Raw genomic sequence first — 13307 nt, forward strand, 5'->3', positions numbered from 1 at the left:
ACAAAACCAAAACCAAAAGCAAACCACTTGGCATACAGGAGTTCTCAATATGTCATCCAAATAACAGGTTTCTTGAAGACAATCCATCAATATGTCAAACACATGTCTTTGCCAACTTACAGTGAGAGCAACCTTGTGGACTTGGAGTCCAAACTGGGCACTTTGAAAAAGTGCATGAAATAAAAGGGGAAGTGGAACCATTTCCCAGAGAAACCTGGGGAAGGAGGTCTGCGATGCCCTATGTCCTATGATTTTTAGGACAGTGCTAGCCTAGAGAAAGGGCAAGTAGCTCTTACCAGTTTCCTTCTTTGTTGCCTTTCACAACCTGTGAATTTGGAGGTGGTCCTATGGGCATCCTTGTCTGTGGGCTCCCCACCCCCCTCCCCATCAGCTGTTGTGCACCTGCAGTCTCAGGGTTGAAAGAAGCTAGGAATCAGGCAGCAGAGGGTAAAGTGGGTAGAACCCACTCGGAAGACTGTGATGGAGATTAGGGAGGCTGTGCCGGGGGACAGCTCATTTATTAAAATAGCAGGGCTAGTTTATATGGCTTGAGTCTGGAGGAAGGGGAGGAAAAGGGACCAGGGGAGAGGTGCTATCGTGGGGAGAGGGCGATGTGAGGGCCTTGCAAGGGTATAGCTAGATTAGCAAACTACTGGGCGCATGATTTCTGAGAAGCGAGTTCTCTGGCAAAGAAACAGAAGCTTTATCATAAGTTTGGTATGCCCAAGTCTGATTTGGGTAGGGTATGGCCGCATTCCTGCAGTATTCTCTGAGAGCTGTCAGGGGATGGGAGGCATCCCTCATCTCACTTGGGAATCCACACTTGTCCCTCCCCTTGAGTGCATGAGATCACTTATGTGTTGAAAGTAAATTTTGACAGGAAACTAGCACCGCCCCCAGTGGTGTGTGCAATACCAGAGTGCAGGGAACTGGCTGTTTTAGTCTTGGCAAAATTGTGTGACTATGAGGGCCCTAAAGCTTTTTCCTGGCCTCCTGCATTCCATGAGTAAGTTGAACAAACAATGTAATTCATGTTATAGCTAATTCCTCAGTGGACCTAAAGAAAATGCATCAATTACATATTAAACATAAATAAGTTTCAGTAGGTTCAATAGGATTATAAAGTAATTTCTGCAGCTAGTGATAAGGCACCGAGTCATCCTGTTGTCTCACTTATGAAATCCCTTGTCTTTGCTGATTCCCTTAAATGTTGCTTAGTCTATATCTTCTAAGCTTATATTCTGGCTGTCCATATGTTAGGATCACAATAGGAAATGATCAAGCATTTAAACAGGTATGAGTATTAAAGGCTTGATTCACAGCTTGTGAGATGGTGCAACGTTGATGTAAGGTCTAGCTGGAAGTAGGTCACTCCAGTGTGCCTATGCCTTCAAGCTCCTATATGTCTTTCTACTTCCTGTCCACCAAGAGGTGGTTATCTGCCACATATTCCACTAGCATTGCTGCTCTGCATCACCACAGGCTTAGTATCAACAGGTCCAACAGAGAAATCTTTGAAAATGTGAGCCAAAAAAGTAATAATTTCTTCCAATAAGGATCTGTGTAGGTACTGACTTGACATTTTCAACTTTAATAAGTTGTCTAAGTGTTCAGCAGTGAAATCTTGTGGTCCGTTTGTATAGAGAAACATACAGTTCTGACAATAGCCTGGGATGTTTGGATATTTCTGGGGACCTGGTTGACCAACAATTCAATTAGATGTAACCCAATTTCTGTACTGTAAGCTTTGTTTGCTGAAAAGAGATATTTGGTTTTGGGACTCTCTATGCCCCAATATTTGGCTATTTAATTCAGAAGACATTCATATATGTATTTATTTTGGGAAGTTTCTCCTTTATTGGGTTTCCATGCTATCCCTTTATTTGTTTCTCCATGTATTTTCTTCCACAATCCCCTCTCTCTGCCCTGTCTTGACTTGGTGGTCCCATTTCACTTGACCTTCTTGCCATAGTTTTCTAGTCTATTTCCCATTTCTAACAACACCCAGCTGTTCCCTATAGTATCTTATTGTATACCTACACCTGAGATCTTATAGATTGTGTAGCTTGATTATGATTGCCTTCAGAGCTAACACCTACATATAAGCAAACAAATACCACATTTATCTTTTTGGATAGAGGATAACACACCCAAAATGATTTTTTCTAGTTCTCCACACCTGCCTGCAGATTTCATGATGTCATCTTTTTAATGGCTGTGAAATACTCTATTGATTAGACACCACATCTTTTCTCCACTCTCCTATTAAGGAATATTTAGGTTATTTCCAGTTTCTGGCTATTATGAACAGAGCATCAATGGACATGGTTGAGTAAGTGCCTCTTTGGTGGGATAAAGTATGCTTTAGGTATATGTCCAATAGTGGTATAGCTGGATCTTGAGCAAGAATAATCTCTATCTTTATGAGGAACTGCCACAATGGTTTTCATAGTGGCTATATGAGTTTGTCCTTTCATCAACAAAGTATGAGTGTCTCCCTTCCTCTCCTACTTCCTGACCTGCATGAGATGTCACTTGTTTTGTTGATCGTAGTTATTCTTTATGTATAAGATGAAATCTCAAAGCCGGGCAGTGGTGATGCACGTCTTTAATTGCAGCACTTGGGAAGCAGAGACAGGTGGATTTCTGAGTTCGAGGCCAGCCTGGTCTACAAAGTGAGTTCCTGGACAGCAAGGCTATACAGAGAAATCCTGTCTCGAAAAAAACCAAAACCAAAAAAAAAAAAAAAAAAAAAAGAAATCTCAAAATACATTTTACTTTTGCATTTTCATTACAGCTAATGATGTTGAACATTTCTTTGTTTCTCAAGCATTTGAGTTACCTCTATTGAGAATTCTGTATTTAGTCTGTATAACAATTTAAAATTTTTGATATCTAGTTAATATAGTTCTGTATATAATTTGGATATTGGTGCTGTATTAGATGTTGTGTTGGTAAAAATCTTTTTTCATTTGGGAGGAAGATGATTCATCCAAATTACAGTGTTCTTTTCTATGCAGAATATTCTCAGTTTCATGTGGTCTCATTTATTAATTGTTGATGTTAGTGCCTGTGGTAATGGCATTCTGTTCAGAAAATCTTTTCCTGTGCCAATGATTTTAAGGCTATTCTACTCTTCTACCAGATTCAGTGTATCTGATTTTATCTTGAAGTCCTTGATCCATTTAAAGTTCAGTTTTGTGCAGGATGATAGGTTTGGATCTATTTTTGTTTCTTTTTTACAAACAGCCATCCAGTTTGACCAGTACCATTTGCTGATCATTCTGTCTGTTCTTTCAATGTTTCTTTCTGGCTTCTTTATTAAAAATCAGATGTCCACTGCAATGTGAATTTATATCCATGTTTTCAGTTCAATTCCATTGATCAATGTGTTTGTTTTTACTCCAATATATTGTGTTTTGTATTACCATAGCTTTGTAGTACAACTTGAAAACAGGTATGATGACACCTCTAGCTTTCTTTCTCTCTCTCTCTCTCTCTCTCTCTCTCTCTCTCTCTCTCTCCCATATGAAGGTGAAAATTGTCCATTCAAGATCTGAGAATATTTGTGTTAAAATTTTGAGGAAATCTGCATTGGATCTGTAGATTGCTTTTCATAGAATATACATTTTAACTATATTAATTCTACCAATCCAGGAACAAAGGAGATCTTTCTATCTTTTGATACCTTCTTCAATTTCTTTCTTCAATGACTTGTAGTTTTTATCATGCAGGTCTTTTACTAGCTTAGTTAGAGGTATCCCAAGATATTTTATATTATTTGAAACTATTTTTAAAAAAAGATGTATTTATTTTATGTATAGGACTACACTTTTTCTATCTTTAGACACATCATAAGAGGCCATTGGATTCCATTACAGATGGTTGTGAGTCACCATGTGGCTCCTGGGGATTGAACTCAGGGCCTCTGGAAGAGCAGTCAGTGCTCTTAATTGATGAGCCATCTCTCCAGTTATTTGAGGCCTTTTTAAAAGATGTTGTTTTCCAGATTTCTTTTATAGATTATTTGTCATTTATATATGGGGGCTAGTGATTTTTTGAATTAATTTTGTATCCAGCTCTTTGTTGAAAGTGTTTATCAGTTCTAGGTAATTCCTGGTTATTTTAAAAGGGAAATTGTAAGCACACATAGTGCTCTAATGTTTTACAAGGTCTCTGAAGCTGACTTTGAAAACAGAGCTTTCCAGTGCACACTTCTAGCTGGATTGAAACTCCAAGCCTTACTATGGTTGCATTTTGATTATATGTTCTTATGGGTTTTGATGATCTCTGAGACACTTAGAATTTACTTTATAGTGAAAGTACCTTAAGATATGTGCACATTTTCATTGTGATGTAGCTTTTTGTCTGTACTCATGGACACATAGATGGATTGATTTAGTTTACAAATAACTAACCTATATCTGGCTTTTGGTTGCCAAGGCTCAAGGCACGCATAGATATGGAATGGAAATGTTTTAAGAAAATGGTAGGATAAAGCTCTTTATGTGTTCAGGAGAGCTGGGGCAAGATTTAATAGACAGGTGGCAGGCAGAGCTGAGAGATACAGATTTCTGTATAATATGCACTGCTAAATTTTGTATACTTGATATGTTGGCCTCTGTATTTGCTCCAAATGTTTCGTCATGCACAGTTACTGAGTAGACAACTTTGTGTGATGATAACAGCAACTATGACTAATGCTGACTCTAATATTGGTCCTAAGTCAGCATTGTGAACTGATGCCTCTAGTACACATTACAGTGGTGGTCATGGATCTCATGTGAGAGTAAGCTGATATATTTTGTGCAGTCCAAGTCTCAGTGTAGCAAAAAGTAGGTTTTCAGCAAGCTGGTGCCATTGTCAACAAAAGCTTAATGCTGCCTGCACATGTTTGCACTAGCTCTTTAATATAGCCCCTCTGTGCTGGCTTAATGGCCTCCCCGTTATTCCTAATATTCACAACATGCTTTTTGGCATGAGTCTCCTTTTTGTTCCCAGCATTTATGCTGTGTCTCTTTATGAAGTGGATCTAGACTGTGGTTCAGAGACTGCCCTGAATTATTTAAGGCCATCCTGATGAGATAGAATCCTTCTTTTGGGAAAGCTATGGTATCTTGGGTACAAGCTAAAGAGACTACCAGGTGTCTGGGAAGTGGCACCAGTTATCCCACCTCCTCTGGCAGACATTTTGATGCTTTATATATTGATGTGTCCATAGCTTCTGACTGAGCATTTTCCTTCTAGATTTAGTTGCATGACATGGACTTGTGAGTGTTATGGATACCTCCAGGAGCAGTTATGGTTGACTCTAATTTAGCCATCTTCACTGTGCCACTAGGCATTGTCTGGGGATCATTTGAGATCTTGGTTAGCATGCATTTATGAAATAGCATCATAGTCCTGGCTAGCTTAGGGATCACACCTCCCTATGGGCTTCAAAGGGTCTCATCTGATTATGGATAAGTTAGCATAGAATAAGCATGAGTGAATGAATGCATATGTGTACGTGTGAATGCTTGTGAGTGTGTGTGTGTGTGTGTGTGTGTGTGTGTGTGTGTGTGTGTGCTCTAAAGAATGAATTTTGGGAGCCAGTCAGCATTACAAGCAGGGACAAGAGAAAGATAAATTAAAACATCCCTTCTCAAGTTTGTTTAGGAGCATAGTCAGCATAGTGAGCAGCAGAAACTTTATGCATTGAGTGCTGGTGCTGGTGCTAATTCCACTTTTTGGGTTTGAATTCTAATACAATATTTCCTATCTGGAACCTTGGGATAATTATTCAATCTCATGTGATCTCTTTTTTCTCTCCTATGAAGTTAGTAGATGAATGCTCATTTTGAAACCCAACATAGGGAGGCCTGTGTACCATCTCAGGTATAACAGGTAGAGTATGTGCTCACAGAATATTTTTTTTCTGTACCTGGTATGAATTCATCCCTGAAAAAGAAAAACCAACCCAACAGGATTAGTAACCTATGGCCAGTGAAAAAGAACGACCCATACTTTCCTCCTAGAGATTATTTGTGACCTGAATCACAAGAGACCCCCGAGCATGAGCAGGACTGCTCCATCTGTGAAGAGACCATGGGATTCAAAACAAGTCTGAGACATGAGACCAATATCCAGGGTCCAATGCTTTGCTGCTCTTCCAGAAAATGCCTTCTCCTCCTCAGCAGGAATGGGCAAATAGGGAGTAGACGCATCAGAAATCAAGTGTGTCTGTGATTGTGTCAGTTTTACCCATAAGTCAGCATTTATAAAGTTCTGATGGTTATTGTTCTAAAAGTCACTGACAGCCATCACACAGAATGGGCTATTTCTCATCAAAATCACCCATAGCAGATTAATGGTAGACTCTTATGATGGTTTCAAGAAACTACTGTAATGTAATCTAATCTTTCCAAATCTCTTCTATTTGGAGGCCATTTGTGTCTCTCCTTCCTTTTGGAGCTCCCATATCTATTCCACATCTCATTGTTTTTGTTTTTGTTTTTGTTTGACAGTTCTTTTCTGTAAGAGACTCATCTCAATTCCTCTGGGTCTGGGATTAAAACAGTGTCAAGAACCAAGACAGTGCGTGTCTATCCGGTAGCGTGTCAGTGTCAGGTTCTTACTTTCTCTTCTCTGATGCCATTAAGGGTGTCTCTGGACATCTTCTAAAGCTAAGGGATTCCGAGGGATGTTACAGCGTAACAGAGTTGGGGCACACCTTTAAGCAGTATAGAAGGTCATAGCTTGTCTTGTTGGTACAGTCTAATCTGGATCTGAACTCTTCTTTTCCAATGCCTTATAATAGTCATTTAGCTATGCGTTCTTGTTTATAATAGTCATTTAGCTATGTTTTCTTGTTTATAATAGTCATTTAGCTATGTGTTCTTGCTTATAATAGTCATTTAGGTATGTGTTCTTGTTTATAATAGTCATTTAGCTATGTGTTCTAGGACACAGATATGTACTATTTGACCAAGTTGTTGCAGACATGCTGCTACAAGTACTTAAAGAAGGACTCTAAACTTGGGAAGTGTTAATAGCTCCATGGTATCCAAAACATCTACTGCACAGGAAATGTTCTTGAAAAAATTTACAAATCAAACCACACTTACCGACTGCTTTTGTTCCATCTATACCAGAGACTTTCAAAACCCAGATGAACTGCTGCATGGGGAAGAGTTATATTATCTGACTGGACTGGTGTGCTGGCTAATGCACACCACTGCAGGAGGCCAGCTATGTGCTTGAGTCAGGAAGACTTTTGCCCTGTCTTTCATGTCCTATAACATAGCTCCCCAACCACGAGTGACACAGTCTGCTGAAATCCAGGTGATTGAAAAAAATCTAATTAATATGGTCTTAATTATCATAGCAATAATACCTACCTCTCAGCATGAGAAAGTAAGATATTAAGTTAGTAATACTAAGTTTCCCAAGGGTGATAAGACCCTTTAAGATGAGTTAATTTGAAATTTACTGATATGATAGAGCAGAAACAGGCATATTTGAAGGATTCCAAAGGGGCCAGCAAACATCTCTATGTCAGCTAATTGTTAAGACAAACAACTGGCAATCTAAGAAATGATGTTAGGCACTAGTTATAGAAAAGTAGAAGAATGCTGTTTTTTTTATTTCATATATAAGGAAGAATAACAGGCAAAAACATAGATCCCATTGGCCTCTCCCAAGTTACATTACAAATACTACTTTAGGATATGATCTTCCCCTTATTATTCATGCTTTACTCCTTGTCTCAAATTACTTTGGCTGCCTTTAGAATGTGCTCAGCTTCTCAGGTGTGTAGACCTCTGAAAAGCAGAGGTTTTTCTTATGTCTCTCTTAATGTCACCTCAATACAGGATTGGCATTTAGTTGGTACCCAGTGATTTCTTTTCTCACAGCTGTAGAAGCATTACCAAATTCATCACCATGAAGATTGATGCTTTTGAAAGAAGAAAGAACTTGTGAATGGAAAGTTGGAGAAATTAAAGGCAAAGGTGAGTAGAGAGAATTGGCTTGTTTCTGGGTGCCCAAGAAGTTAGGAGAATTTACTATTTATTATACAGGAGATGGGAGAAGAATCAATATTATGGCTACCCTGGTGGAGGCAGTTTCGACTGTTCTAAGAATATAATACTAAACATGTTATTAAGATGTGTAATGGATTCTCTCCAGGTGGATCTGTGTCAGCCACTCAAGAGCATCCTCACAATTATCCTACTTACTGCTAGCTCAGCTTTGCTTAGTATTTCCAGGAAATCACAAATGAAGGCAAGAACTCAACCTGCCATCTTCCTCAGGAATATAGAATTGCCCTCAGTCAACATACATCTGGAACTATGGTCCAAATTATCATATACTATACCAGACTGTCTTCAGTTATCATCTGTATTCTGGATCCTGCACCTAGAGCACAAACTATTATTATTTGGTTGTCATATCTCCTATTCTTCCTATAGTCTCAGATCTGAAATTCAGTGATGTAATTCAAGTCCTGAAATTAATTTTAAATATTAAAATTCTCCTCTCACAACTGTAAGTCTTGCAGAATCCTAAGGGGCTAATCATGAATTCTCCTGCCTTCCTTGATTATGACCATAGGAATATGGACCCCTGGAACTCTCTGACTCTGAACCACCAACCAAAGAACATACATGGGCTGGATCTAGGCCTTCCTCCACATATGCAGCAGATGCGCACCTTGGTCTTCAAGTGGATCCAGGACAACTGGAATGGGGGCTATCCAAAAAGCTGCTGCCTGTATGCGTAAATTGTTCTTCTAACTGGGTTTAGTAGGAGAGATGGTAACAAGCTGGTTCCTTTATCAGCAAAACCTACTACTCCATACCTGGGCTTCACCTGAGGGCAAACCCGTGACACTAGTCAAGCCAACCAGTAATATTTATCTGTAGAAACTAGAGATTATCACTTTTTATTTATGATGATAAAAAACAGCTCCTTATTTAGTCTGTTTCTTAATATAGGCCCTCTGTACCCCTACGCCAGTAGTTTTATCTTCTTGTCCCAAAAAGCTGTGAGCTATTTATTTAATAAATTACTGCCAGTCTCTTTTATTCAGGGTGTATCATGCATGGTTTTTGGCCATTTATTACTATAGAGTCTGAAGGATCACTCCTTGACTGGTTGTATGAATAAAAAGAGTTCAGAGCCAAAGTCACCCTTTTCTAGTGTTTTGATTGTGATGACTTCTCTTAACTTGCTGGCAGAGGAAAGGGGGTAGGATTTTTCTACTTGTCTTGATATCTGTCTTCAGTTAGCATGGATCTTGTGTTAATGGTTACTTTTGCCTGACCCTTGCCTCAACTCCATGTAACTTGGATAAATGTGATATCTGTATGGAAACAGTCTATCCTATTCTGTATACAACTGTCACTCATTCAACCACGATTTTTTTTCTGTCTTTAGAATTCTTTTTTTAATTAGATATTTTCTTTTTTTTTTTACTATAAAGAAATAAATATTTTACTTTTTTTTTCTTTTTTTAATTTTATTTAATATTATTTTCTTTATTTACATTTCAAATGCTATCCCAAAAGATCCGTATACACCACCCCCACCCCTGCTCCCCTACCCACCCACTCCCACCACTTGGCCCTGGCCTTCCCCTATGCTGGGTCATATAAAGTTTACAAGATCAAGGAGCCTCTCTTCCCAATGATGGCTGATTAGGCCATCTTCTACTACATATGCAGCTAGAGACTCGAGCTCAGGGGGTACTGGTTAGTTCATATTGTTGTTGCACCTACAGGGTTGCAGCCCCCTTCAGCTCCTTGGGTACTTTCTCTAGCTCCTACACTGGGGGGACCTGTGTTCCATCCAATAGCTGACTGTGAGCATATACTTCTGTGTTTGCCAGGCACTGGCATAGCCTCACAAGAGGCCGCTATATCAGGGTCCCTTCAGCAGAAACTTGCTGTCATGTATCTGGGTTTGGTGGCTGATGATGGGATGGATCCCCGGGTGGGGTAGTCTCTGGATAGTCCATCCTTTCATCTTAGCTCTAAATTTTGTCTCTGCATCAATATCCTTTCATGGGTATTTTGTTTCCTATTCTAAGGAGGAATGAAGTATCCACAGGATGATCTTCCTTCTTGGTTTTCTTGTGTTTTGCAAAATGTATCTTGGGTATTCTAAGTTTCTAGACTAACATCCCCTTATCAGTAAATGCAAATCTAGTGACTTCGTTTGTGATTGGGTTACCTCACTAAGGATGATATCCTCCAGATCCATCCACTTGCCCAAGAATTTCATAAATTCATTGATTTTTAATAGCTGAGTAGTACTCCATTATGTAAATGTACCACAGTTTCTGCATCCATTCCTCTATTGAGGGACATCTGGGTTCTTTCCAGCTTCTGGCTATTATAAATAAGGCTGCTATGAACATAGTGGAGCATGTGTCCTTATTACCAGTTGGAAGATATTCTGGGTATATGCCCAGAAGAGGTATAGCTGGATCCTCCGGTAGTACTATGTCCAGTTTTCTGAGGAACCGCCAGACTGATTTCCAGAGTGGTCGTACTAGTTTGCAATCCCACCAGCAATGGAGGAGTGTTACTCTTTCTCCACATCCTCGCCAGCATCTGCTGTCACCTGAATTTTTAATCTTAGCCATTCTGACTGGAGTGAGATGGAATCTCAGGGTTGTTTTGATTTGCATTTCCGTGATGACTAAAGATGTTGAACATGTTTTCAGGTGTTTCTTAGCCATTTGGTATTCCTCAGTTGAGAATTCTTTGTTTAGCTCTGTACCCCATTTTTTAATGGGGTTATTTGTATTTCTGGAGTCCAGCTTCCTGAGATCTTTGTATATATTAGATATTAGTCCTCTATCAGATTTAGGATTGGTAAAAATCCTTTCCCAATCTGTTGGTGGCCTTTTTGTCTTGTTGACAGTGCCTTTTGCCTTACAGAAAGTTTTGCTATTTTATGAGGTCCCATTTGTCAATTCTTGATTTTATAGCACAAGCCATTGCTGTTCTGTTTAGAATTTTTTTCCCTGTGCCCATATCTTTGAGGCTTTTCCCCACTTTCTCCTCTATCAATTTCAGTGTCTCTGGTTTTATGTGGAGGTCTTTGATCCACGTAGACTTGAGCTTTGTACAAGGAGATAAGAATGGATCAATTCTCATTCTTCTACATGATAACTGCCAGTTGTGCCAGCCCCATTTGTTGAAAATGCTGTCCCTTTTCCACTGGACTGTGTTAGCTCCCTTGTCAAAAATCAAGTGACCATACATGTGTGGGTTCGTTTCTGGGTCTTCAATTCTATTCCATTGATCTACCTGTCTGTCGCTGTACCAGTACCATGCAGGTTTTTTTTTTTTTTTTTAATCACAATTGCTCTGTAGTACAGCTTATGGTCAGGCATGGTGATTCCACCAGAGGTTCTTTTATTGTTGAGAATGGTTTTTTGCTATCCTAAGTTTTTTATTATTCCAGATAAATTTGCAAATCGCCCCCCCCCTTTTTTTTTTTTTTGGTTTTTCAAGACAGGGTTTCTCTGTGTAGCCCTGGGTGTCCTGGAACTCACTCTGTAGACCAGGCTGGCCTCGAACTCAGAAATCTGCCTGCCTCTGCCTCCTGAGTGCTGGGATTAAAGGCGTGCGCCACCACGCCCCGGCTACAAATCGCCCTTTCTAACTCTGTGTCAACCACGACTTTTATCCAGCAACTATAAAACCACAATTTTGAACATGCAAAGAAGTGTGGAGCATTTTAGCCTGGTTGTCCCCGCGTTCCGGAGGGGAAGCAGACAATAACAGTTCTGAGGTAGAGATGTTAAGTGCTCTAAAAGTGAAATGGCTGCAATATATGGAAGTTCTCAGGAGGAATATTAAATGAATCTCTGAATTCACTCAAGAGTGTAAGATTCAGACTTCCAAGAAGGTGTTTTGAAGATCAGAATAGAAAAGAACATAAATAACTGGGCAGAATATTCCAGACCCTTAAAATACCATGTACTGATGTTTGGACCCTTCTTATAAACTTTATTGCTAGAACCTTTTTTCTTTATTTCCCACTTTTTGAAATTATTTAGTTTATCAGCGCAAAAGATTTATAGAATATAATGAGTTTCATTACAACATTTTCTTTATCTTATTTTATTTTTTTACTTATTCATATTACATCCCTCTCATTGGCCCCTTCCTGATCACCCTATCCCACGATCCTTTCCTCATCTCCCCTTCTCTTCTCCTCTGAGCAGGTGGAGTCCCCTGTCTATATCCCCATCCTGCCACTTCAATTCTCAGGGAGGCTAGGCACTTCCTCTCCCACTGAGGCCAGACAAGGCAGCCCAGCTAGAAGAACATCTCTCACACACAGGTATCAACTTTTGGGATAGCCTCCACTCCAGTTGTTAAGGACCCTATGAAGGCCAAGCCTCACATCTGATACATATATATATGGGAGGCTTAGGTCCAGCCCATGTAAATGCTTTGCTTAGTGGTTTGGCTCTAAAAGCTCAAGTGGCCAGGTTAGTGGACTCTGTTGCTCTTCCTGTGGAGTTCTTACCCTATTCAGGGCCTCAATCCTTCCTCCTATACTTCCATAAACTCTCCAAGTCCCATCCACTGTTTGGCTGTGGGTGTATGCATCTTTCTGAGTCAGCTGCTGGATAGAGCTTCTCATAGGACAATTTGCTCCTGTCTGCAAGAATAATACAGCATAAGGATTGGTGCTTGCACATGTGATGGGTTTCAAGTTGGGCTGGTTATTGGTTGGCCATTCCCTCATTTTCTATCTCATCTCCTGAGTCTTTACTCCTTGTTGACCATATACATTTTGGGTTTCATTGTAGCATTTTCATACACATACCTTACATATTTTGTTCATATATAGCTCTTTTGTCCGATGGTCTCTTGCCTGTATCACTGGATTAGTCTTTTGTGTCCTTGTTTCTGACATTTCTTATATATGGTCTGCTTTACTCCAGTGGACAGAGGCAGAATTAGACCTTCTAAAATCTGTAACTGAGAGCAGGTTGCTCTCTACAAGCATTCTCCAGTTCATTTGAAGTGATGCCAAACTTTCAATACTTCAAGTCCTTATTTGAACTTCCCTTTAATCTTTTATGGTTGTCTCTGATGTCCCCTTGTTACTAATTCCATGTTGCTCTAGTAAAATCTAGCTTTCTTTGAGTTCAACTCCTTGTTAAGAGGATTTGCATGATCTTTATTTTCATCATTTTGGAGAGGTCTAAGAGGCTTCCTCCTTCAACTGTTTCAGGTCTCTGATCAAATGCTCCATTCTCTCTCTCTCTCTCTCTCTCTCTCTCTCTCTCTCTCTCT

This window comes from Mus pahari, chromosome 15 (genome assembly GCF_900095145.1).
Source record: "Mus pahari chromosome 15, PAHARI_EIJ_v1.1, whole genome shotgun sequence".
In the NCBI taxonomy this organism is placed as follows: Eukaryota; Metazoa; Chordata; class Mammalia; order Rodentia; family Muridae; genus Mus; species Mus pahari.